Source organism: Vipera ursinii, assembly GCF_947247035.1.
Source record: "Vipera ursinii genome assembly, chromosome: 2".
NCBI lineage: Eukaryota > Metazoa > Chordata > Lepidosauria > Squamata > Viperidae > Vipera > Vipera ursinii.
This window is the reverse complement of record NC_139513.1, coordinates 42276142-42300879: the sequence shown is the minus strand read 5'-3', so window position 1 is coordinate 42300879 and position 24738 is coordinate 42276142. Positions and strand designations below refer to the sequence as shown.

Genomic DNA, 24738 nt, shown 5'->3' with positions numbered 1-24738 from the left:
GGTAGGCAACCTTGGCTCTTTTATGACTCGTGGACTTCAACTCCCAGAATTCCTGAGCCAGCCATGCTGAGGGGAAAGGGAGAGGTTTCCAAGCTGAGTAATGCTGGCTCAAGAATTCTGGGAGTTGAAGTCCATGAGTCATAAAAGAGCCAAGGTTGCCTACCTCTGGTCTAGGTGATGCCACATCCTCTAGAGAACTTTTTCCACCAAAATGAATTGTGAGAAGTGCGATAAACCTAACTGCTAGGCTAAGTGTCAACTGATCTTTTCTTGGGGCAGAGATAAACTATTGGCATATGTATTGTACATGTTAAAGGAGAGAAAATGTTTACTTGTTTTGTTAAAAAAAGGTATTCCCAGGAGCAATTTCAAAAGACCTATATGTAGGAATGGACTTAATGCAATGACATGTAGAAAAATAAGTTAGAAGTACGGTATTGCTATATTTAAACAGATGTAGGAATACACTTATAAACATGCCTGTCACATGTAAGGGTTAAGAAGCTTGACTAGGAGTGGAGAGTGAAGAGACCCAGGTTGTAGTTTTCTCTCAGACATGGAAACTAGCTTGGTAATTTAGCTAGCCATTCTCTTTTAGTCATAGACTGAGAAGTGGAAATTTTCTTATTTCCAACCTGTTTTAAATTGAAGTGGTAGTCTGTCAGCTTCCATTGTCTTTAGTTTTTGATCAAAGAAAATACAATAGGGTTATATCCATACATGCACACAGACATGCACACACAAAATCTAAGTTTGTTAAATGTAAGGAGGAGAACTGTATTTGCTAAGTAGTCTTAAACTCTGCTGGTTTACCATGAAAAATAATGAGCAAATAGGTAGAAACATCTCAGAAGAAAGCAGAGCTGGCCAGAATCCTAAATAGAACATCTCCACACAGTAATAATGTATTCCAGGTCGCTTCCTCACTAATCTAAATAGGAAATATTCCTTATCAGAGCAAGCATGCCACTCAGAATTAGCCGTTCCAGTTCTAATCATCAGGGTGAATCAAGGAATGAGGATTATTTAATGTGAAAGCATCACTGCTCAATTTTAGAAATTTTATTCCACCTTCTCCTCCCTACAGCTTTGCCTATGAATTGCAGGCAAGAAGAATTCAGCTCCCTTTCCAGCCAACTTACAGAATAAAGTAATACCTTGCTGACAGGTGTCTTACATTTTAGATGCCAAAACAGATTTTAGTATGGATTTTGAAGCTTAGCCATGGCTGAAATTATATGACAGGACTCTCACAAATAAGGTTCTGACTACATAATGAACCTTCCTTAAGCCTCTGTTATATTTCATTAGGAAGCTGAGACTATTGGAAGATTTCTCTTTGGTATTTCAGTATAACTGTTGCTTTGATCTCCTGAACTGAAGGTGGGATATAAAGCAGACAAACAAGCAAACCACTCTGCATACTTGAAAAAAGCACTGGGAACATAGCAGAAATGTGTGATAGTAACCCTTATTTATCAATGACTATTGGGAAATGAATGAAACCAGAAATGTAAACCAGCTTGGAATCAAGTCATTTATATACACAACTAGTTAAATAAGACCTATTTATTCCTAAGTAAATGTTTATAAAATTGTGGACTTAGGATCCTTCCACATCACAACTGTTTCTGGTTTCCAATTCCTCCAAAGCAATTCAAAGGGGACTTGCGATCATTTTTAGTCCAACCAATTTCAAACTGTTCAGATCATACAGAAATCCCAATGATCTAATCATTGTTTATCACCAGGTAATCAATAGGAAAGCATAATCATTGTTCAGTTAATTTCTTGACCTCTGATCATGAAGTACCAAACATCTCTTAATCCATACTCCAAGGAAAAGGGAAAATAAATTTATTTGTTAATGACAGGTGCACGGAGACAACATTAAAACATTCTTATCAACCTACAAAATTGAATTGAATGTTATAAAATCTATAGATTGGCAGCGTTGGGCAGCAGAAAAAAAACTAGCTTTGCTTCAGTTTCAGAGAAATCTGAATTTTGTTCTTATCTCACAACCAATGGACAACCTGCGATTGCACAAGTCACAAGCCGATTCTGAATTATAATAAAGTTATCACATGGAGATACCCTTTCTAAGCCCAATATCAGAAGCTGCTTCTTGCCAAGATCCTTGATCATTCTGGCAGAAATCAGCTGTCTTTGGACAGTATAGGGGCCCTTTTATGACTTGTGGACTTCAACTCCCAGAATTCCTCAGCCAGGCATGCTGGCTGAGGAATTCTGGGAGTTGAAGTCCACAAGTCATAAAAGGGCCAAGTTTGAAGACCCCTGCTATAGGGATTTCTACAGGCTGTTCAGAAGCTCATGCATTATCTTGTTTTTACAGTATTCTCTTGCTAGGCTTTTCCTAACTGCAACTGGCATACATCCAGATTCTTCAGCCCATGAAGTTACAAGTAGAACTGGAAACAGGTGGCATACAAAAATACAGATCATCAGTCATTAAGGACATATTCCTAAAAAATAAAATTCAATTTTTCAGGGTTGAGTGCATTTGCTTAAAGTTCTCTTGCCTTTCATTGTTAATTTATTATTACTGTTATAATATATATAAAGGTCAAGGAAAGTCTATTCAAAAATCAGCTAATTTTTAATTAGCTGACCTTGTCACCAAGGGCATAATTTTAACCAAATTGTTTTTTCTTAATAAACGAAGCAAATATGGATGCTTCATCACACTTACAACTTAAACAAGAGATATGCTTGGTGTAATTTTTCAGTGCAGATCTGGATGTTACAACTTAAATCACAGTCACAAATATTTGCTGAAATGTATTTCTCTCACACACGCTACAAAGGAATGAAAGAAGGACATAAAAGCTGAGTAGAGATTTCTGTAAATCCGTTTCACTTCAGGCAGCAATTTATAACTCTGCAATATATAACTCACCCCACTAGTATTAATAGAAATCAAGGCTTTTCTAACAAAAGACTCTGCAGGTTTAACAATGGGCTACTAAGCTTTTAACACATTTGATTTACATGACCAGGGAAAGAATCTTAATATGAATAGTTGGTCCAGGGTGCATGCTCTGGTCAGGCAAAGCATGGGTCACTTTAAAAGGTTTGGGCAATTAGAATTCATTTAGCTGGTTGGGAGAATTTGCATATAAAACATAATTAGGGAAAGCCAAGAAGCTGAGAGGGACTGGGAGATCAAAATATTTTTCAAACTGAATGAACTTGTGTAGAAAATGAATCCAGAGAAAGAAAGATTTGGGGGAATATTAAAAAGGCAGAATATATTTCCCCAAAGGAATAATGGAGAAGAGCTTAAAAAAGACAGAAACAGAAATCAGCTGCCCCTAGGCAGAGGTCAGCTTTTAGAAAATGCAAATTCTGTAATCTTTTCAGAAAGGTTGGAGCCTTCCTGATAGAAATTGAAGAGATTAGGAGGACAAAGATCCCTAAAATCTACATACCCCATCCAAACCTAAAAGACATGATCTTTGGGACATAATACCCAAAGGGGACACTCAGACTCAGGTCAAAGTACATGACACAGGAAATACAAAGCCTCAAACAGGAATAGGAAACAACCTCAAGAGCCCAAGAAGGTATAAAAAATTACCATTCCCTGCAACATGTGGTCAGCTTTCCCAGAGCCATGCTTCTGTCTGGCTCTGCTCTTCAATAAACTACAACCTTCTTTCTAAAGCAGTCTCCATTTTTTTTTATTCCCAGCTTGGACTGGACACCGATGACTTTTCTTTCAATACTATCTTTAAAATGATGGCTATCTTTAAAAACATGGCTGCATGTGCACCAATATATTGCACATAGACTAGAATAGAATATTCCTTTTTAATGTTTGAAATATGAGACTATTTTCCTAGTTTTGGCAAGATTATTTTATAACAAATTCTCCAGTGTTCTAGTTGCTATTGTGAATGTAAGAACATAAAACAATTCCTGATGTTATATAGAAAGATCTTTCTAGAGCAGGCATGTTGTGTGATGTATCACAACTTTTTTCCCATTGTCAGCAATGGGGTGGGCACAGTTTCAGTATGATGCATCCGGCCCATGGGCCAGCAGTTTGACATGCCTGTTCTATTGGAATATTTTTTTCACCAAAAGTGCCTCCTCTATAGTTTTTCTCCACTGAATTATACTCAATCCAGCTGTAACAGATTAACAAATTGAAATCGTTGTGGATGTATGTAATTTACTTTATAAGGGCAGCTCACCTAATGGCCATATCATATATTATGATTTTCCTAAATAAATTAGCAACAAAACTCCTAAGTGTGCAATCATTTTTGCACGGTTTAACTCAGTAATCCTTACAGAGCTCTAAAAGTTAATTAAATTAATGAAGATAGCAGACCTGAAATAGAGACTTTTTAAATCTCTTCTAAAGAATCCGTTAATGATACTACCCTAAGGGTCTACACAGTCACATTGTACATTCTGACAAGCAATGGCCCGCTGTGTTCCTAAGGTTTTCAGAATCCACAATTTTTCACAGTGCTAAATGCTGACATTGTTCATACACATGGAATTGAATCAATGATCAATACAATATCTTTGAGACTAAGTTTATGCTTCATTAAGAGCCTTTCCCTATTTTAGCCAAATGTGAACTATAGGAAATTTCCTTACTTCATTACTCTTGCTCTATGTAATTGAATTATTCCCAAATGCAATGAAATTGCAAATTACTGGCTTTGAAAATCCAAACCAGCACAAGGTTAAAAAAAATCAGTTGCAGGTAAATCTAACATCTTAAAAAGCTGATTAAAACAGTATAATGTCCCACATTTGGCACCTAAACAAATATAAAGACAGTCTGGATAGAAAATTAGTAGTAATTCAATTCATTATGATTGCATTTTTATTGCCAGAGAAAAATTATTCTGCAATTTTCTACTTCAGGTATTGACAATATACTGCCTTGGCTACAGTTTACACTGAGACTGAAATCAGGGTGTTGGGTATATGTTTTTTTTCATTCCAGGCAACAAATAAACAAAAATCACATAACTTTTATTTCTCATTTGTTCAAACTATACCACTCTTTCTATTCAAATTAAAGCTGTATTCAAGGTGACTTACAATAGTTACAGTATAGTCAGTGGTGGGATTCAAATATGTTAACAACTGGTTCTCTGTGTGGATGCAGCTTCTGGAAGTCTGTTCTGGGTCTGGGCAACAAAAAATTAGCTGCCAGTTCTACTGAACAGGTGCAAACTGGCTGAACCCTACCACTGAGTATAGTAAATATAAATATTTAAAACTAAAAATTTAACTCAGTATTAGCATCACTTCACAATGAACAGTTAACAGCCTGGCAAAATAAGGTTTATTTATTTATCAAATTTAGAAACCACTCACCTTCCTCACAATATATGAGAAGACTTATTCTGTGATGAGAGACTGGGATGCATAAACAGAACTCTCGAGGGAATAAATTCTAAAGCCTGAAAACAATTCAAGAGGAAGTCTTTTCTTTTGTGTCAGAGAGACATGTCTCAAGTATCCTGCAAAATTACATAGACAGGGAAGGTAGTTCGACAGGCGCTAAACCATTTAGGGCCCTATGTCTAGAAAATAAATAGCAAATTCCTTATTTTGGACCAAAGCATGGCTGTCTGCCTGATTTTGCACCTGATTTTGAACTTCTCGATATTTATTTAACATTAACCCCACATTGTACAAAATAGTAATCCAGATGACTAAATTGTTAGTGTGACATACGATTATTAGTGGCCTGGTACAGCTGCTGTTCTACTGGCATGACTAAGCAAATGGCATGAGAAAGGGGGGAAAAGAAACTGAATTCTGGCCTTAAAGGGCAGCTCTGGTGCCCCAAGGCTGATGAATTGAACTGGCTATGAACTAGGACTTGTAGGGAGATACAGAATAGTTTCAATGTCCCAGCCTTGTACATAGGTGTACTAGAACCCTGGGAGGGATAACTACCTCCCCAGTTCTAGGAAATAGGTGTTGGTTTGAGTAAAAGTTGAAGAAAGAAAGAGAGAGAGAGAGAGAGAGAGAGAGAGAGAGAGAGAAGAAGAAGAAAGAAGGAAAAGAGAAGGGAGAAAACCTGTGTGAAATGGAGTGGCTGAAGAGAAAAGTTGGAGAGTGAAATTATTTGAGGGTACAGAACAATTTCTCAGGCAAGGAGAAGAAAAGACCAAAGGTGGCTTCCATTGAAGAAGGATACCATCGACCATGGTATCCTACTGGGGCGTCTAAGGGGGTTGGGAGTGGGAGGCACTGTTTTACGGTGGTTCTCCTATCTCCTGGGCCACTCGCAGTCGGTGTTGACGGGAGGGCAGAGATCCGCCCCGAGGCCTCTCGTTTGTGGAGTCCCTCAGGGGTTGGTTCTCTCTCCCCTCCTGTTCAACCTCTATATGAAGCCGCTGAGTAAGATCATTTGTGGTTTTGGGGTGGGGTATCATCAGTACGCTGATGATACCCAACTTTTTCTCTCCACCCCGAACCAACCCAGTGATGTCCTCACCGTGATGTCCCACTGCCTGGAGGCGGTCCGGATTTGGATGGGGAGAAACAGGCTTCATCTCAATCCTGCCAAGACTGAGTGGCTGTGCATACCAGCATCTCGGGTTAACCAGACTATTCCATCATTAACGATGGGGGGGTGAGGTGTTACCCCCCCCCGTTGATAGGGCTCGCAACTTATGTGTCCTCCTGGATTCACGGCTCAGTTTTGAAGACCATATAGGAGCCGTGACCAGGGGGGCTTTTGCCCAGGTTTGCCTGGTGCGCCAGTTGCGACCCTACCTGGACCGAGATGCCCTATGCACAGTCACTCATGCGCTCGTGACCTCCCGTTTAGACTACTGCAACACTCTCTACATGGGGCTGCCCTTGAGGACCACTCGGAGGCTTCAACTGGTGCAAAATACAGCCGCGCGAGTTGTGTTAGGGGTTTCCTGTTACCCCCATGTAACACCTCTGCTCCGTGAGCTGCATTGGCTTCCGGTTGCCCTCCGGGTGAGATTCAAGGTGCTGGTGATGACCTATAAAGCCCTAAATGGCTTGGGTCCAGGATATCTGAGGGAACACCTGCTGCCGGCATCAAGTTCCCTTCGTCCTGTGCGCTCCCAGAGGGAGGGCCTTCTAAGGGTGCTGCCAGTAAAAGAATGCCCGCAGATAACACCCAGGGGGAGGGCCTTCTCAGTGGGTGCGCCTGCCCTTTGGAACCAGCTGCCCGTGGAGTTTAGGACTGCCCCCGACCTTCGATCATTTCGCCAAGACCTGAAGACCTGGCTCTTCGAGCTTTCCAGCCCAGGCTGAGTTTTAATTGGGGTTTTAACTGGGGTTTTATATGTTTTATATTTTTTCAGGGATTTAGTTTAATCTTTTTAATTGTTCTTAATTTTTGTATTGACGTTTTTTATGCCCTGTAAACCGCCCTGAGTCCTACGGGAAAGGGCGGTATATAAATTCAATAAAATTCAAATTCAAAAGGAAGATCTAGAGAAAACACTACTTCACCCAAGTTCCAAGACAGGAAGGGACCTGGCTGATGATAAGACAGCATCCTCACACAAGATACAAGTGGGGAAGGAGGGGTTTGTCAGTTGTAGGAAATCTTTATACAGGAAATATTTAAATATCCCAATTTCTTCCTTATTATTACTTAAAGGTAAAGGTAAAGGTTCCCCCGCACATGCGTGCTAGTCGTTTCCGACTCTAGGGGCCGGTGCTCATCTCCGTTTCAAAGCCGAAGAGCCAGCGCTTGTCCGAGGATGTCTCTGTGGTCATGTGGCCGGCATGACTAGATGCCAAAGGCACACAGAACGCTGTTACCTTCCCACCGTAGCGGTCCCTATTTTTCTACTTGCATTTTTACGTGCTTTCGAACTGCTAGGTTGGCAGAAGCTGGGACGAGTAACAGGCGCTCAGTCTGTTACGCGGCACTTGGGATTTGACCCGCCAAACTGCCGACCTTCTGATCGACAAGCTCAGCGTCCTAACCCACTGAGCCACCGCGTTAGATTACTTAGATTAGTTAATTAGCATATCAAAAAGCAACAGTACTGAACATGCTAATGGAATCCTGTAGATATCACAGGGGTTGGACTGTAGTTTCCAGTGTCATTTGAGTTGGCCTCAATGGAAGGAGCAGACCACATGCTTCAAAAATCCCTCCAAGATCCAAAAGCATATTGTGTCTTATTATATACTGCTCAAAAAAAATAAAGGGAACACTTAAACAACACAATGTACTGTATTTAATAGTAGGATGTCTTATCTTGTGTTCCCTTTATTTTTTTGAGCAGTATATTAAAAAGCAGCATGTGACCTAGAATTACACTTCTTTGTGTCAGTTTTACAGCATAGGTCAGCAATGACCCAACCAGTCTCAGTACCAAATTTCAGAAGAAAACCTGATTGAAATGGGACTTACAATCAGATGTATCTATAGATATGATATGTACACTTTTTCAATTATTTTTTTCAGTACCGTATTTTCCAGCGTATGACAAAAAACCTTGAAAATCTTCTTAAAGGTCGGGGGTCGTCTTATACGCCGGGTCGTCTTATACGCCGGAAAATATGGTAAATGAATATTTGAAGCTGGTGTATAATTATTACAAAATTCCTGGGTTATTCAGTATATGTGATGAAGTACCATCCAGAAATGGTTCTTAAATATGGGCTATTGCCAGATGAATCTGATGGGAGGAACTGGGGCAAAAGGGAGATAGTAGCACTCATCTCTCTATATGTCTTTTCAAATTTTGAAAATCTATAAGGTTAAAGGAATTAATATGAAAATTTCCAACATTGGCATTATATTCCAAAATATATGAAATGCAAGAAAGGTAGATATGATCAAATTTAGGCACAACAAACAATGTAAATAATTTTATCAAGCCACCAACTGTTGCAATTTCCTTTTTCCAATATTTTGTTGAAGAAAGTACTACAGTATTCAGAATATTTATGTGGATGTGGTGGAAGTAGCAAAATAAGCTCTCGAGTTGGGTCTAGAGTTATTCATGCTTGGAAGAAACCCATTGAAACCAGTGACATAAATTAGCCATGACAAATTAAATTCTTTTAATTTGGGGCTGTCTTTTCTAAACATGGCTAAATTCAGATCCTGTCCAATCTCTGGCAAATTTTTTACAATAGATAATGACACACAGCATTGGAACCACTGAAAAGGTCAAAAATAATAGAATAATCACTTTCATACAATATGATTGCATATAAGGGAAGAATAGTTATTCCTGCAGAAATGAAAAATAAATGCCTTTTCTCTGGGGTGATAATTTAAATTCCATAGAGTTTTTAACTACTGTATTAATGTCTTTCCAGCTAGGTGGGTAATTATTTCACAGGACAATAATGCTCCCCAGCAACTTCTTCAGGGACTGAAGTTGGGAAAATAAAGTTCAGAGACATAAAGAACAGCAATTAGAGGCTCAAATTACTTTACAGTTATTGTTTCCATTAGCAGTGGTTGGAAAATGGAATATGCAATGAGTAGCATGTGAAATGCAACTTGCAGCATAACTAATCTCCAGAGATTTTACAGGACTTTTCATTCTTGTTAGGGAACAACAAATAAGCACTGGCAATAGTACAGTTTGCATATCATTTCATACTATGACTATTCTCCCTTTGCTTTCAAAAGCAAGAAACAGAGAGAAATGATGATTAAGACCATTTTTAATTGTTGCTACCCTCGTAAAACAGTCAGGACAAATTAGTAACTATTGTGGCAAAGTATGCCAAAAACCAACCCAAACTCAAACAAAAAACTAGCATTAAACTCAGCTGAATAATTTGGTGGTGTCACAACCTTTCTTTCATTTAGTTTTTGGCAACGTCATCCACATGACCTTTATATCCAATGGCCTTTTAACATGAAATGAAGCTTTCTCAGAAATGTGTAATTCACTGCTTCCAATCAAATCATCTTAAATATTCAAACTAAAGGAAACGTCACTCAGTATTTCTGTATGAAAACTATCCCATGATACTTGCCATTCATCCCACTGTTTGAAGCACACCTGAGATAGCAAAGTATTTTTGCTACTGATTCCTCTGGAAACAAATCCAGAGGCTTTATCTTTTTAGGTATCCATGATGGAATAAACACTATAAACAAAGTTAGGCTAGCATTTGTCTTTCTCTTCAAAAAAAATGAAAGCTGCATGATAATCAATAGCTTTCATTAGCCTTCAGGAAGCTCAACATGTTCCCTTTGCAGTGAGTTTTCTCTTCCAGAATTTATAATAAAATGAAAATAGAAAACACTGGCAAAGATTATTTTCAGTGGGCTCAGAGTTTATAGATGTTTATTAGGCTGCTCACAGTTCATTCTGCAATTTTCTAGATTTTTTGAAAAAGTGCCATTTTGAAAAATGCAAAGGTACAATCCCTACCTGCCTCTGTCCAGTGTGATTTTTTAAAAAATAACAATATTATATATTCTTGCCTTCAAAACACCCATATCAATGTTTAATTCCTGGGTTCCAAGCTCACCCCGTGCCAAATGCTTGGGAGAACAGTTAGTTCTTTAGAGTGTTTTGGAAGGCAAGGAGAATGGGAGCCTGCCAGATTTCAAGAGGAAGAGTGTCCAGAGGGCAGAAGTTGCTATGGAGAAGGCACACTTCCTATTTCCTACTAGATTTGGGACAAGGGATTTGAAGTGTGTCCACTCTTGAAATGTGCTCTTGTAGAAATCCTCAGGGAGAGGCTGTCCTACAAATACCCTGACCTTGTCCTGTGTAGGACTTTAAAAGTGATAATCAGGACGTTAAGTTGCACCCATAAAAAGACTGGGAGCCAGTGCAGCACACATAATAGTGGTACATAATGGACAAACTGGGTGGTGTGCTAAAATCCATGTTCTACTACATTCTTATATATTTAATTTAATTTTAATTTAATAACATTTATATACCACCCTTCTCCCTGAGGACTCAGGGCGGTTCACAGGGCAGAATAAAATAGCAAATACAAACATTAAAAAAAGATTAAACAATTGCCCTAGTTAAAAACAATGGAAATACAGCGCTAAAAACCCCAAGAAAAATTAAAAGACCAAAGATAAAACAACCCCAGCAATCCCCATCAGGCTAGGCCAGCTTGTACAAAAAGAAATGTCTTAAGATCGCGACGAAAGGAGCGAAGATCGGGCGCCATCCGGAGCTCTACCGGTAGCTGATTCCACAGCTCCGGAGCGCCCACAGAGAAGGATCTCCCCCTGGGGGCCACCAATCGACATTCTCTGATCGGTGGCACCCTGAGGAGGCCCTCTCTGTGGGAACGCACAGGGCGCAGGGAGCTTGATGCCAGCAGCAGATGTTCCCTGAGGTACTCCGGCCCCATGCCATGGAGTGCTTTGAACACCGTTACCAGTACCTAGAATCTCACCCGGAAGACAACTGGCAACCAATGCAGCTCACGGAGCAGAGGTGTAACGTGGGAGTATCGGGAGACTCCCAACACCACTCTCGCGGCTGCATTCTGTACCAGTTGGAGCTTCCGGGTGGTCCTCAAGGGCAGCCCCATGTAGAGAGCGTTGCAGTAGTCCAGACGAGAGGACACGAGCGCATGAGTGACCGTGCATAGATCATCCCGGCTAAGATAGGGCCGCAACTGACGCACCAGGCGAACCTGTGCGAAGGCCCCCCTAGTCACAGCTCCTATATGGTCTTCCAAGGTGAGCCGTGAATCTAGGAGGACCCCCAAGTTGCGAGCCCTATCTACGGGGGGTAATAGTTCACCCCCCATAGCCAGAGCTGGAATGTCCGAATAAACCCGGGATGAAGGTATGCAAAGCCACTCAGTCTTGTCGGGGTTGAGTTGGAGTCTGTTCCTCCCCATCCAGACCCGAACCGCCTCCAGGCAACGGGACATCACGTTGAGGGCATCACTGGGGTGGTTTGGGGTCGAAAAGAAAAGTTGGGTATCATCAGCATACTGATGATACCCAACTCCAAAGCCACGAATGATCTCACCCAGCGGCTTCATGTAGATGTTGAACAGGAGAGGCGAGAGGACCGACCCCTGAGGAACTCCACAAATGAGAGACCTCGCGGTCGACCTCTGCCTCCCTGCCAACACCGACTGCGAACGTCCCAAGAGATAGGAGGAGAACCACTGTAAGACTGTGCCTCCCACTCCCAGTCCCCTGAGACGCCGCAGCAAGATACCATGGTCGATGGTATCGAAAGCCGCCGAGAGGTCTAATAGGACTAGGACAGAGGAATGCCCCCTGTCCCGAGCCCTCCAGAGATCATTCACCAGCGCGACCAATGCCGTCTCCGTGCTGTGCCCGGGCCTGAAACCCGATTGGTACGGGTCTAGATAATCCGCTTCATCCAGGACCAGAGGGAGCTGATGCGCCACCACACTCTCAACAACCTTCGCAAGAAAGCGAAGGTTGGAGACAGGACGAAAGTTGTTCAATACAGCCGGGTCCAGGGCAGGCTTCTTGAGGAGAGGCCTCACCACCGCCTCCTTCAAGACGGCGGGGAAGATACCCTCACTCAAAGAAGCCGATATAACTGCCTGGAACCAGCTGCGTGTCCTCTCCCGGGCTGCATAAACCAGCCAGGAAGGGCACGGGTCCAGTAAACATGTGGTGGTGCTCAGCCTCCCCATGATCCTGTCCACTTCCTCCGGAGTCACAGAATCAAACTCCTCCCAGGTGATATCGACAAGACCACCCGTGTCCTGATCGTCAGACTCTGCCCAGTCAGAGTCCAGACCGGTCCGAATCCGAGCGATTTTGTCCGACAGATGTTGGTTAAACTCCTCGGCACGTCCCTGCAAGGGATCCTCCCTCACCTCCTGATTTAGGAGGGAGCGAGTCACCCTAAACAGGGCAGCCGGGCGATTATCTGCGGACGCAATAAGGGTGGCGAAGTGGTTGGACCTCGCCTCCCTAATTGCAGCGAGATAAGACCTAATATAGGCTCTTAGTCGCAATCAGTCGGGTTCGGATCGGCTGGACCTCCAACCGCTCTCTAGGCCCCGTCTCCGACGCTTCATCTCCCGGAGCTCCGCAGAGAACCATGGAGCTCGACGGGATCTGCACCGGGTCAGGGGCCGCAGGGGTACAACTCGGTCAAGGGCCTCAGTGGCCGTCCTTTCCCAGGCTTCCACTAAGGCCTCGGCCGAGCTGTGAGCAAGGGAGGCAGGTGGGGACCCCAGCGCCGCCTGGAACCTCTGGGGATCCATTAAGCGTCTGGGGCGGTACCATTTGAGTGGTTCCAAACACCCACGGCGGGGGGTGGCAAAACGGAAGACCAGCCGCAAGAGATGATGATCGGTCCATGACAGGGGCATGATAATTGGAGAGCCCCCACCAAGATCATCTAACCACCGTCCAGACAAGAAAACAAGGTCAAGGGTGTGGCCTCCCTCATGAGTCGGTCCCGAAATTACTTGCGTCAGGTCCATGGCCGTCATGGAAGCCATGAACTCCCGAGCCAACTCAGATGATCCTCCCAGAGATGGTAGGTTGAAGTCCCCCAAAACTATAAGTTTCGGGAACTCAACCACCAGCCCAGAGAGGGCATCGAGCAGCTCAGGCAGGGCTGCTGCTGCGTGACTAGGCGAAAGGTACACCAGCAGCAAGCCCAACTGCGCACCAGGGCCGCATCTCAAAAAGAGAGACTCACACCCGACTATCTGGGGAACGGTGGCCTCCTGCGGACACAAGGTCTCCCTCATAACAACAGCCACTCCCCCACCCCTACCGAGCCCGAGGCCGGTGCAGCACCCGGAAACCTGGTGGGCAAAGATCAACCAGAGGAACACCGCCCTCTGGGCCCAACCAGGTTTCCGTGATGCAAGCCAGGTCAGCCTGCTCCCCCTCGACCAAGTCTCGGATGAGAGGGGCCTTGTTAACGACCGACCTGGCATTCAAATACACCAGCCGGAGCTCAGGAGGCTGCACATCCTCACTCCCGGGACCTCGGGGCGGAACCAGAGGGTCGGAGTGCCTCACCGCTTGTAAGCAGCGGAGAGGCCTTCCCTGAGACCAATACGGCCCTCTGTTCCTACACCTGCTGCCATTCCCTATCGTCGTGGGAATAGATAATCCCACGACTGGCCCTGGAGCCCCAGAAGCAGCCGACCCCCGCTCCTCCCCTCCGCGATCAGCCTCAGCACTAGCCTGAACAAAGGTAGTTGGACTGCCCCCCTCGTCCAAACAACCAAGAAAAGAACCCTCCCTCCTCCCTAACCCCCAAAAAATTTTTGACAAAAAACAAATCAAGGACCTCCTATTAGGTTTACGTCGGAGGCCCATAACCGTGCCCGGCCATCTCTCAGGATCCCAATAAATGGGACCTTCCTCGAGATTATACTCGGCTGGAAAGGCGGGCCGCCTCCAGGAAGGGGGAGCACCCCTGAGGGCGAGCAAGTCCGTAGAGGAGTACCTAAAACAAGGCATAAAAGCAGTCCAGATATAGGCAGTCCATAGTCAGTTGATTTAAGGAGGAACCAAACAGAGAGCAAATAGATGTCCCGAGCCTCCACCCAGCCACTGCCACTCAGCTGGGTGCCACCCCAGGACAGGCCAACCATCGCCCTCTCACGACAGTTGGAGAGCCTATACCAGGGGGGAATAGTCCGAAACATCCATCCTGGGTACAGCATGTCCCCTAGAGCTCTCACCTCTAGGGGCAACAGATGTAAGTTCAGGCCACCCTCTCACTGTGGCCAGTACCCAGGGGACTCTGAATCCTTTGGGGCCGATATGTGAATGGCAATAAGGAACAGTCCGAAAGAAGGGATGAGATAGTGTGTTACATCATCAAAGTCTGCACTCCTAGGTGGCCAAATCCTCCGCTGCTCTGTCCTTCGAAAAAGTTGATCATGGCCAGTTCTGCAGTCATTGGGGTCTTCCAAATTATCTAATTCTTTTAGGTCCACAAATCCAATGGCACCAACCAGAGTCACAACTGGTGCCACGGGAAACATAGATCTTCCAAGGGACCATTGGGCTCCACTGGGATCCACCGGCATTAACCGGCTAGCCCAGGAACCTTCGAGGCCACCAACAGCAGTAAGAGTACCAGGCCATCTAGAAAGAACAAAGTAAGCAGAGGGAGCAATAAGTTGATTACAGCGTCGCCGCTGAGCCGCCAGGGCCACCGCCACCACCGGAGCGTTGCTGCAGACACCGCCGCCATTGCTGCCGCCGCCAGGACGCTGATGGAGCCGAGAATAATAAGCAGTCGATGGAAAGGGAGGCCTAGAGCGGCCCTGGCGCAACGCCACCGCCGCCGCCATCCCCGTCGCCATCGGAGCGAGCCAAGAACGCCGCCGCCATAGCCGAGGGAGACCAGGCCGACCACAGAAGCGGCCCGAACGGCCCGAAACGCCTCCACCGAAACCGCCAGATGCGAGGGACCATCCGAGGGCCGGCTCCGCAACCGCCGAGGACGCCCAGCGAACAGTCGATGGAAGGCAGGCCCAGAACAGCCCCGGAGAACGCCGCCGCCGCCGCTGCCGTCCCCGTCGTCCTCGGAACGAACCAGCAACGCCGCCGTCGCCACAGCCGAGGGAGAGCCGCGAAAGACCCAGCCGACCAAAAAAGCGGCCCGAAACGGCCTGAAACGCCTCCGCCAAGGCCGCCAGCAGCGAGGGACCTCCCGTGGACGCCGGGTCCGCCACCGCCGAGGACGCCGCTGCCGAGACCGCCGGCCGCCAAAACCACCAGGCACCGCGAAAACGGCCCGGAAAACGCCCGAGGGAGCAGGTAGGCGCCGCCAACATCCAGTCGGAAAAAAGCGGCAGAGCTGGCAGCTAACGGAGTCCAAACCTTCATCCTTCAGCTGCCAAATCAATTGCCCTCGCTATCCCCCCAACCCAGAGGGTGTAAACACCCCTGGGGGGCTCCTAGGACGCCTATTTTTCTGGGACTTGCAGAGCTCACTCTAACCGATCCGCCCGCACGTCCGCCATCTATATGATTACTGTCTCCTCAGACGGCCATTTTGGTGACAGGTTCACAGTTGTCTTGATGTGGGTGGGGCAAAAAAATGCCCACCCATCACTGTTGTGGGCTGGAAAAAGTGGAAGAGAGAATTGCAGTAACAATATAGTCTCAGACTCCTATGCATTTGCTAACTCCAGCTTAGAGCGTAATACATCAACATTTTGAAGGATAGTTTAAAGTTATTAATCCAGATTTCTACAAGAATTATACCTTAGTCAAATTTCTTATATTCCTTCTAGGAAGAAGACTTGGCACAATTTATCTTATTAACATGTTTTTTTCTTCTTTCAAATAATAATTTCTGAGGACTTTGTTTAATCACTTTTGCTAACAATGAGAGAAAAGAGCTAAATTAGCAATCCATGCTGTTTTGCTTATGATATACATGATTAGTAAAGTACTCTTTACACATTGTACATATTAACTTGATCTGGGTTATTAATAGTTGGAGTCATACCACTGAGTTTGTCTTAGATGACATGCAACATTTTGAAAAGGATGATTTTTCTTCACTCTTCAATCAAATAAGCATTTCCAAGGCATAATGGAAGTTGTGTTTCGTGTTTTCCCGAAAGTAAGACCCGGTCTTACTTTCTTTTGGGCTCTGAAGTAAGCATTAGGTTTTACTTTTGAGAAGGGCTTACTTTTTGCTGGTGCCAGTACCAGTAGGCCACAAGTATGCGGGGTTGGGGCAGGGCCTGTGCATGGTGTGGAAAAGCAACATTGTGGTGACAGTGTGGTGGTGGACCAGTACGGTACTGGTATGGCTGTGGTGGGCAGCAGTGGAAAGGGCGCCGAGCCTGGTGTAGGGCGAGTCAGTCCAGATCTGGAGTGCCACCTCACCCTGGCCTGTCAGGGTCCTTTGCCAGTGGTTACCGGTGAAACTGCATTGTCCACCCCTTTGCCTTTGGACTTGAGATCTCATGAGAAGTTAGTCTGATTAAACTTTTTTTTGGTCCTATAAACACACAGTCTGAGAAGTGAATGGAGAAATGGAATGCAGCTGAAAGGCAGGTTAGTAAAAAAAATGCTTGGGGGAGGTGAGGGCATGTGGGCAGCAACCTTACCCTGCATGGGTTTGGCAGGTGAATGACATGTGGAGGGCAGGCAATCTGGTGGGAGCAGCCAGTAGAGGCCAAAAGTGCCCAGCTGGCATGAGAGCTGCAGTGACCACCAGGGCCCAAAGAGTGCCAGGTTCAGCCCTTAGCCTGGCTCCTGCAGCACCGAGTAGGCATGCAGGCTGGCACTCAGCAGCCCAAAGTTGGAGGCCTGGACAATGTGGTTCCACCAGTGGCCAATAGCGAAGGGCCCTGGCAGGCCCCGTGATGGGGTGGCATTCTGGATATGGGCCGACTTGCTCCACACCAGGCAGGAGCAGCCCAGCAGTGCAGCTCAGACAAGTGCAGCCAGGAAGGAAAAGAGCCCCGCGAGGCAGAAGCAGCACAGGCAGCCACTTGGCTGCCACACAACACCCAATGTGGCCAAGATATTTCCCAGCAGCAGTAGGGCCAGCAGGCAGGTGGAGGCCGGAGCTCACCCTGGGTTTGATTTGTGGTGGGACAGAGAGGGCAGGACCGGCTGTAGCCATTTCCACCAGTGGCTGCTGACAAAGGGCCCTGGCAGGCTGGCGACAGGGGGAACAGTCCGGCTGTGGCATGGAAGATCTAGGCCAACTTGCCCCATCCCACATTAGGGCTTACTTTTGGGGTAGAGCTTATGTTAGCCCCCCAAAAAAATCAGCTGGGGCTTACTTTTGGAGTAAGGTTTGCTTTTGGAGTAAGGTTTGCTTTTGGGGAAACACAGTATGAATGACACAATATAAAGGGAAACAAAGACTGGAAGAGTAAAAATAAGATTTCAGAAATTGAGTACAAATACTGAAAACTGTTCTTTAAGGAAGGTTAAAAGGTGAGTCATGCTTTTTAATAGCTGTTCCAACTGACCAGTGGCTTTTCCTTTTCTAGGCTTTAAATAAAGAGTGCAATTTTCATCTGTTTGAGTGTCAGTTGAGTGAGACCTTTCAGTAATACAACTGCTTAACTCTTCCCATTTATATGTTCCAATAAACACGGTGCTCTGGAGCTCATCCTAGTTGTGGTAGAGTCTTACTGACATTTTAATTAGCAGTTTCCATTCATGACCACAATGTGTGAAGGAGGTCAAGTAAGGACATACTGACTGGTGTACCTACATATGTTAAATCAGTTGTCAGAATATTGAACCTACTTTGATATTGCAGTTCCTGCCTTTATGTCCATTATGTCTGCTATATCATGCCTTATCAAGGAAACATTGCAGTCGGCCCAGGTTCGAATCTCAGAAGGGTATGGCTGACTGATGAAAAACAAATAAGTTTGAAATGATCATATCAGTCTCCCTTTATTCTGTGTTAGCAAGCCAAAAAATTACACAAATATGAGCTGCCACTGCTGTGGCTACTGCCTGTAGATGGCCTTGGGCTAGGCTGAAACAGGAAATAAGATTTGTCCCATGTCTGGGACTAAACAAGTGTATTCTGAATGCTTAACAAACATTTCACACACACACACACACACACACACACACACACACAGACACACACAGACACACAGACACAGACACACACACACACACACACACACACACACACACACACATATATATATATATATATACACACTGTATTTATTGGCGTATAACACACACTTTTTCTTCCTGAAAATAGGGGGCCAATGATGTGTGCGTGTTATACGCCGATATAATTTAAGGTTTTTTTCCTGAAATTTCCTTTTTAAAATGAGGTGCGTGTTATACACCGGTGCGTGTTATACGCCGATATATATAATCTTTGGTCATTCAGGTTTTTCCCCACATAGAATTGGAGGTATTAGGGCAACATTTCGATGAAATCTCATCTGTCATCCTCAGGCTGGTGACTTCAGCTTCGTTCTTCTGGGAGAAGAAGCCAACACCTCAGCCACACAGGATGTTACAAAACAGCCGACTAATCCACAAACAATAACCCCTTCAACCAATCGACATGTAACAACACAGCCAACCAACCTGCTTACAGCAACAAAGTCAGCACCCCACACACCCCCACCAATATTTATAGAGAGACAGCAGCTGCGATCACGCTTTGTTCACACAAGCACGAAGCTGAAGACACCAGCCTGAAGATGACAAGTGGGACGTCATTGAAACGTCACCAAGACACTATCAATCTTACATGGGAAAAGACCCGAATACGCCAAGACCTACATACCTGTATGTGTGTAAGCATATACATATACACGCGATCACGCTTTGTTCGCACAAGCACGAAGCTGAAGACACCAGCCTGAAGATGACAAGTGGGACGTCATCGAAACGTCGTCAAGACACTATCAATCTTACACGGGAAAAGACCCGAATACGCCAAGACCTACGCCAAGACCTACGCCAAGACCTACGCCAAGACCTACGCCAAGACCTACAATACGCCAAGACACACACACACACATATGTATATATATACTGTATATATATATATATATATATATATATATATATATATATATATATATATATATATATATATATATATATATATATATATATATATATATATATATATATATTCACAACAACAAGTCAGTGAGATGGACTGGACTGAGAATGATTCTACCGAAGTCATACAGCTGGCTTTCATGCCTAAGGCAGTACTAGAACTCATCGTTTCTAGGTTGGTGCCTTTACCACTAGAGCAAACTGCCCCTATTATTATTAATACACAGTGATAAACCAATTGATTCATATTCCTTTCTGCTATAACCATTCTTTCCAGCTCAATCTCTAATACACTTAACTATCCTAAGTTAAGAGGAGAAAAATAACAATTATTTACCACTAATGTTTTTATTATTCTTGAAGCAGCAAGGGAAGCTGATAGTGAATAGCTTTCAGTCACTACACAGCAATAAATGTTTTTAAATGCTAGAATATATATATAGCTGCATATTCTAATTGAGACCTGGCTTTGCAATGAGAATACCCAAATAATGAAAGCTCTGCACTCTTTATTTAGATTTGCTGTGACCAATATGTGAGAAAGATTGTTATACTAGTCCTATATTGGTGATAAACTCAGTAGCTATGGAGCGTTTAGTGGCAATTCTAAAGGATATCAGACATCTCAATTTTTTTTTTTAGAGAAAAAGATCAGTGGTATATTAGCATTACAACAAAGTTTGATTTGCAGTGTTGAAATAGAAAAGTGTTTCCTGCTGAAATTAGGTACTGTGTCTCCCAGCTATCAGAACTGGATGGCTAGCAAACACAAAAGATAGACTGATTGCACTTAATATGGAAATATTGGTCCGGGGCAGTAAAAACTACCTACTTGCTAAAGTCAAGGGCACTCACTAATTATTTCACAAATGGAAAACAGATGATGCAGAAAGATTCTTTATGACGCATTAGCGTTATTCTGACATGGTAGGGAGAGAAAAGGGCTTTTTGGTGATTGCTATGGGAATCTATTGTCTTGGAAAATATTCATATGGGGAACACTGGGCTGAAGTGTTTTAGCAACTGGAAGGAATTCCATTCCCACACTTCAGAGCTACATGTATCAATTTGCAATAAAAATAATAACATTTCCTCCATGCCTTTCCAAAACTAAGATGATACCTCCTGCTATGTGGAAAAAAAGCCTTATAGTTTTGTTTTTCTCTCTTGGTTACAAATATAGCACTTCCATATGATGGAAAATCTGCAGTGATTGACAAAGATTACAAGCAAATCTGAACGTGTTGTGCTTTGCTGTTAAATGGAGATTTGCTGTTTCTCCTTTAGTTCCATGTTTTGCATTCACACTTGTTTTTATTAGAACCACTTCACTGCACCTTCAATTTTCTAAAGGGTCAAAGGGTTAAATCAGTCAGCAGATGAGGTTAAGACAATCTTATTAATTTTGATGTACCTACTGAGGTGGAGTCTATGTTTCATCAAATGCTTACAAAATGCATGTAGAGGGTGGGGAACTAGAAAGGGAATCATGGGAAAGCAGATATCATGCAAGAGATGAGTGCAAAAACATCAAGATAGTGCTTAGTAAAATTAAGAAGGCTTGAATGTATACATACATTTCATTAAGCCCAACAGTACAGAGAAGGCAAGCACACATAGTTCAAAGAAAATCTGGGATGGAAAACAGTATTTTGAGAATATGAAAATAGGAATACAGTTAATCCCCAACTGAGCAATATCAGAGACACTGTTTATGATTGCCATCCATTAGTGCAAAACCAAAATGACTGTCTTATGACAAAGTAGAATTGATATAAGAATGATTCACACCACATGTCATTTTCATACTAAAGTATCCATCTTCCACCCTGATATAGTACAGATTCATTCATTCATCCTCATAGGAATGACACTTCCTACAGTATCTTCCCCTTTTAGGAGTTGTCTAAAATTGGTAAAATGCATGAGTTTATATGCTTGTGTGAAACTACTGATTATTGAAGATAGCAATAGCATTAGCACTTAGACTTGTATACCGCTTCATAGTGCTTTAGGGAGTCTAAGCAGTTAACAAAATCAGCATATTGCCCCCAACAATCTGGGTCCTCATTTTTTCAACCTCAGAAGCATGGAAGGCTGAGACAAACTTGAGCCTGTCAGGATCAAACTCCTGTCAGTGAGCAGAATTAGCCTGCAATACTGAATTCCAAACTCCATGCTATCACAGATAGCTTATCCATCATGAGTTTAGTTTATACAGGGAATAAACATCTACCTACAATTAATTAAAGACAGTATATGAAACACCCCATGAAACTTCCTTACTAATCATGGATAGGACTCACCAGTGTATTTTTAGAACTTCACTTAAAATGTCACTTCTGGCAAAACGCAAACAAACAATCAAATCAAATGATTTAAAAGAAACAAACAACAGTGTTCCCACAGTTTTCAATAAAAACATGATTTTGTATGTAGAAATATACAGTAAAAGCCAACATCAATAAATGCTCTTTTGGGGAAGAGGAAACTAAGAGAAAGTTAAGACTTGTTAGGATTAAACAATAATGGGACAGCTTTTTTAAAAAAGCTGAATGTTCACCAAATAGGATTACTTCAATAATCTTTATTAATACCATGGTTATTATCCTATCTAAAGCCTATTCTATTTAAAAAACAGCACACCAGACTTGTATAAACAACAAAATGAGAGAATGAATGCATCACTAAAGAGAAACGAACAAAAGACGAACAAGGTCAGCTTCAAAAACTGGTATCATCCACATTTGCATTATGAATGCAATTTATAATTATACAGTTCCCATTTTGTTGATGAGATTTCCATATTTTTAAAGTATTATGATGATTCAGGCATTAATAAACAGCTAGAGAGTGCTATTGTGGGAAAAATAGAAATGAACTTACAATTTTACATTTACTTATGAAAAATCACAGTGTATTATGTATCCCAAAAACATGGGATGATTACATTTGAAAAATAAGACTTTGGTTTCCTGGGTCCTTGATAGATGGTATTGTTTAATTGGGGGGGGGGGGGCTGCAGTGCATTCACCTTTGTCAGGTCTTCCCAACCAGGTAGCTAAGCAGTCCTTCATATAATCAAGCCCTATGTCATGTAGGGCTTTATAAGTTACAGCCAGCACCATGAATCAGTGCAACTTGTGAAGCAAGGGTATCACTTGAACATACGGAAAGATGCTCACCATTGCCTACTCTGCCACATCTTAGAACAACTGAAGCTTCCAATTAGCCCCATTCTAGAATAAAACCATAAACAAGGCTATCAAAAGTTGCTGAGAGATCAACCTTCTTGCGTTCAGTTTCACTCTTTTAATCTTGTACAGACAGCCAAAGACTTAAGACAGCAAGATAAGACTTCTGTAGCAGGGGCCCCCAACCCCCAGGCCATGGACCAGTACTGAGCCATGGCATGCCAGCAACCTGTCCGCACAAACAAGCAAAGCCCCATCTGCAAGATGCAGGCACCACACAAAACCATGCTCCCTCTGGTCTGCGGAAAAACCCTCTCTCCATGGAACCAGTCCCTGGTGCCCAAAAGGTTGGGAACCTCTGTTCTATAGCATTATCAGCAGGGCCAAGGGTCATGATGCACAACCAAGAACCATTGACTAGGTATTATGATTCTATACTTACACCAACAGAGGATCTGTCACAGTAGCGTCATAAACATAAAGCTACTGTCAGAACCCACTTCAGCCCATATCTTAAGAAAGGAGGACTCTTGGAGACAAGATTTTCCAAGCAGGAACTTTTACTAAGAAATAGGAGATAGCAGGCATAATAGACAGGACCTGAGGAATCCCTTCACAGATTGATATTTTTTAATTGTCCCCAAGCTACCCCTACCCCACAGTTCATTCAGACAGTTCTGGATCAGCCAAGCTCCAGGTGATAAGCCCATCGTGGGAGAAGAGAGATAACAGTCTGTTTGCAGCAGGATCATTTCCACCCCCCTCACAATTCATTCGGAGAAACAAACCAGATTCCAGAGAATTTCATCCCTCCCTTTTCCAACCAATTTCCTAGCTGCCCATAAGATGAGAGGGAATGCCTAGTGAGAAAGCAATTGATTATATTGTGATGGATAGCAGGCAGGTGGAATAAACACAGGTTACATTTAAGGGAGGAAGTATTAAATACTATATTTTGTTAATTTATTTTCTCCAAGAGCTTATGGTGACCCATATAACATTCTACCTCCCCTACTCTCCCAATGAACTTCAGAGACAACCTGGGCTATAAGGCCATTACAACGCCAAAGTCACCCAGTAAGTTTCTTGGACTGAGGGAAGATCTGACCTGTCCTGATTCTAATACAATTCTTAGTGGAACTACTACATGACTAATAAGGTTTAAGGGTTTTCCCCATCCAGTTGTTACTGACTTAAGGGGCAGTGCTCATCTCCAATTCTCAGCTGAGGGATCCTGTCTTGTCTGAAAGATGCTTTCATCATCATGTGGCCAGCATGAAAATATGGAATGCAGTAATTTCCTGCCAAAGCAGTACCTATTTATCTACTCACATTTGCATCCTTTGAAACTGCAAGGTTGGCAGGAACTGGGGCAAGTACTGGGAGCTCACCACAGCATGTGGTATTTCCAGATGACAAGCCCAGCATCTTAATTGCTGAGCCATTGTGCCACCCTCATGACTAGTACTATATAGATTTTCTAAAACCATGGTTTGCCTTCAGGTCCATGAATGAACTGCCCTTTTCATTTTAATTTCAAGACTAAAATATAGTTACCAATCCTCCATTTTACTTTAATAGTCCCAGGAAAGCAAAATGTGAATTTAACCACTTTCTACTTCAAATGCTTCATGAGTGTACCAGATAACAAAAGCTTTGATTTATAGATATTTCTAATTGAAATTAGAGTTGAAATACACATGGCTTGGCTTAAACTTTTAAAAACAAGCGGATCTGGATAGAAAATAATCTAAGCAGATCTAATTTGACAAGAATATTGTGCAAACTGATTATATTCTATCCAGATCTGCTTGTTTTTAAAAGTTTATTTCTGCAGGCAAAGCATAGGAGCCATCTACCTTAACTTGATTAACATGATAATGGCATGGCCTAAATCACTTACATGCCTACTAGCAAAAATAAAATAAAGATACAGTAACTTGCAATAGGATTGTTAAGACATGCATTTAGTCCACTACTTATTTATGGCAGTGGGACTTTGAAAACAAAAGAACATAACCACTAATTATATTGACA

At 43.3% G+C, this 24738-nt stretch overlaps 1 protein-coding gene across 6 annotated transcripts in view; it reads right to left on the bottom strand.

The window, feature by feature from the left end:
• Positions 1 to 24738, bottom strand: part of CHL1 (cell adhesion molecule L1 like) — a 239844-nt gene that overhangs the window by 173884 nt on the left and 41222 nt on the right. The window contains exon 2 of one of the 6 annotated variants that reach the window (XM_083354274.1): positions 5368 to 5453. The exons of the other annotated variants lie outside the window; for them this stretch is intronic. The gene's annotated coding sequence lies outside the window, so the exon portion shown is untranslated. The remainder of the gene's footprint in view (positions 1 to 5367; positions 5454 to 24738) is intronic. 6 annotated transcript variants of the gene reach the window in all.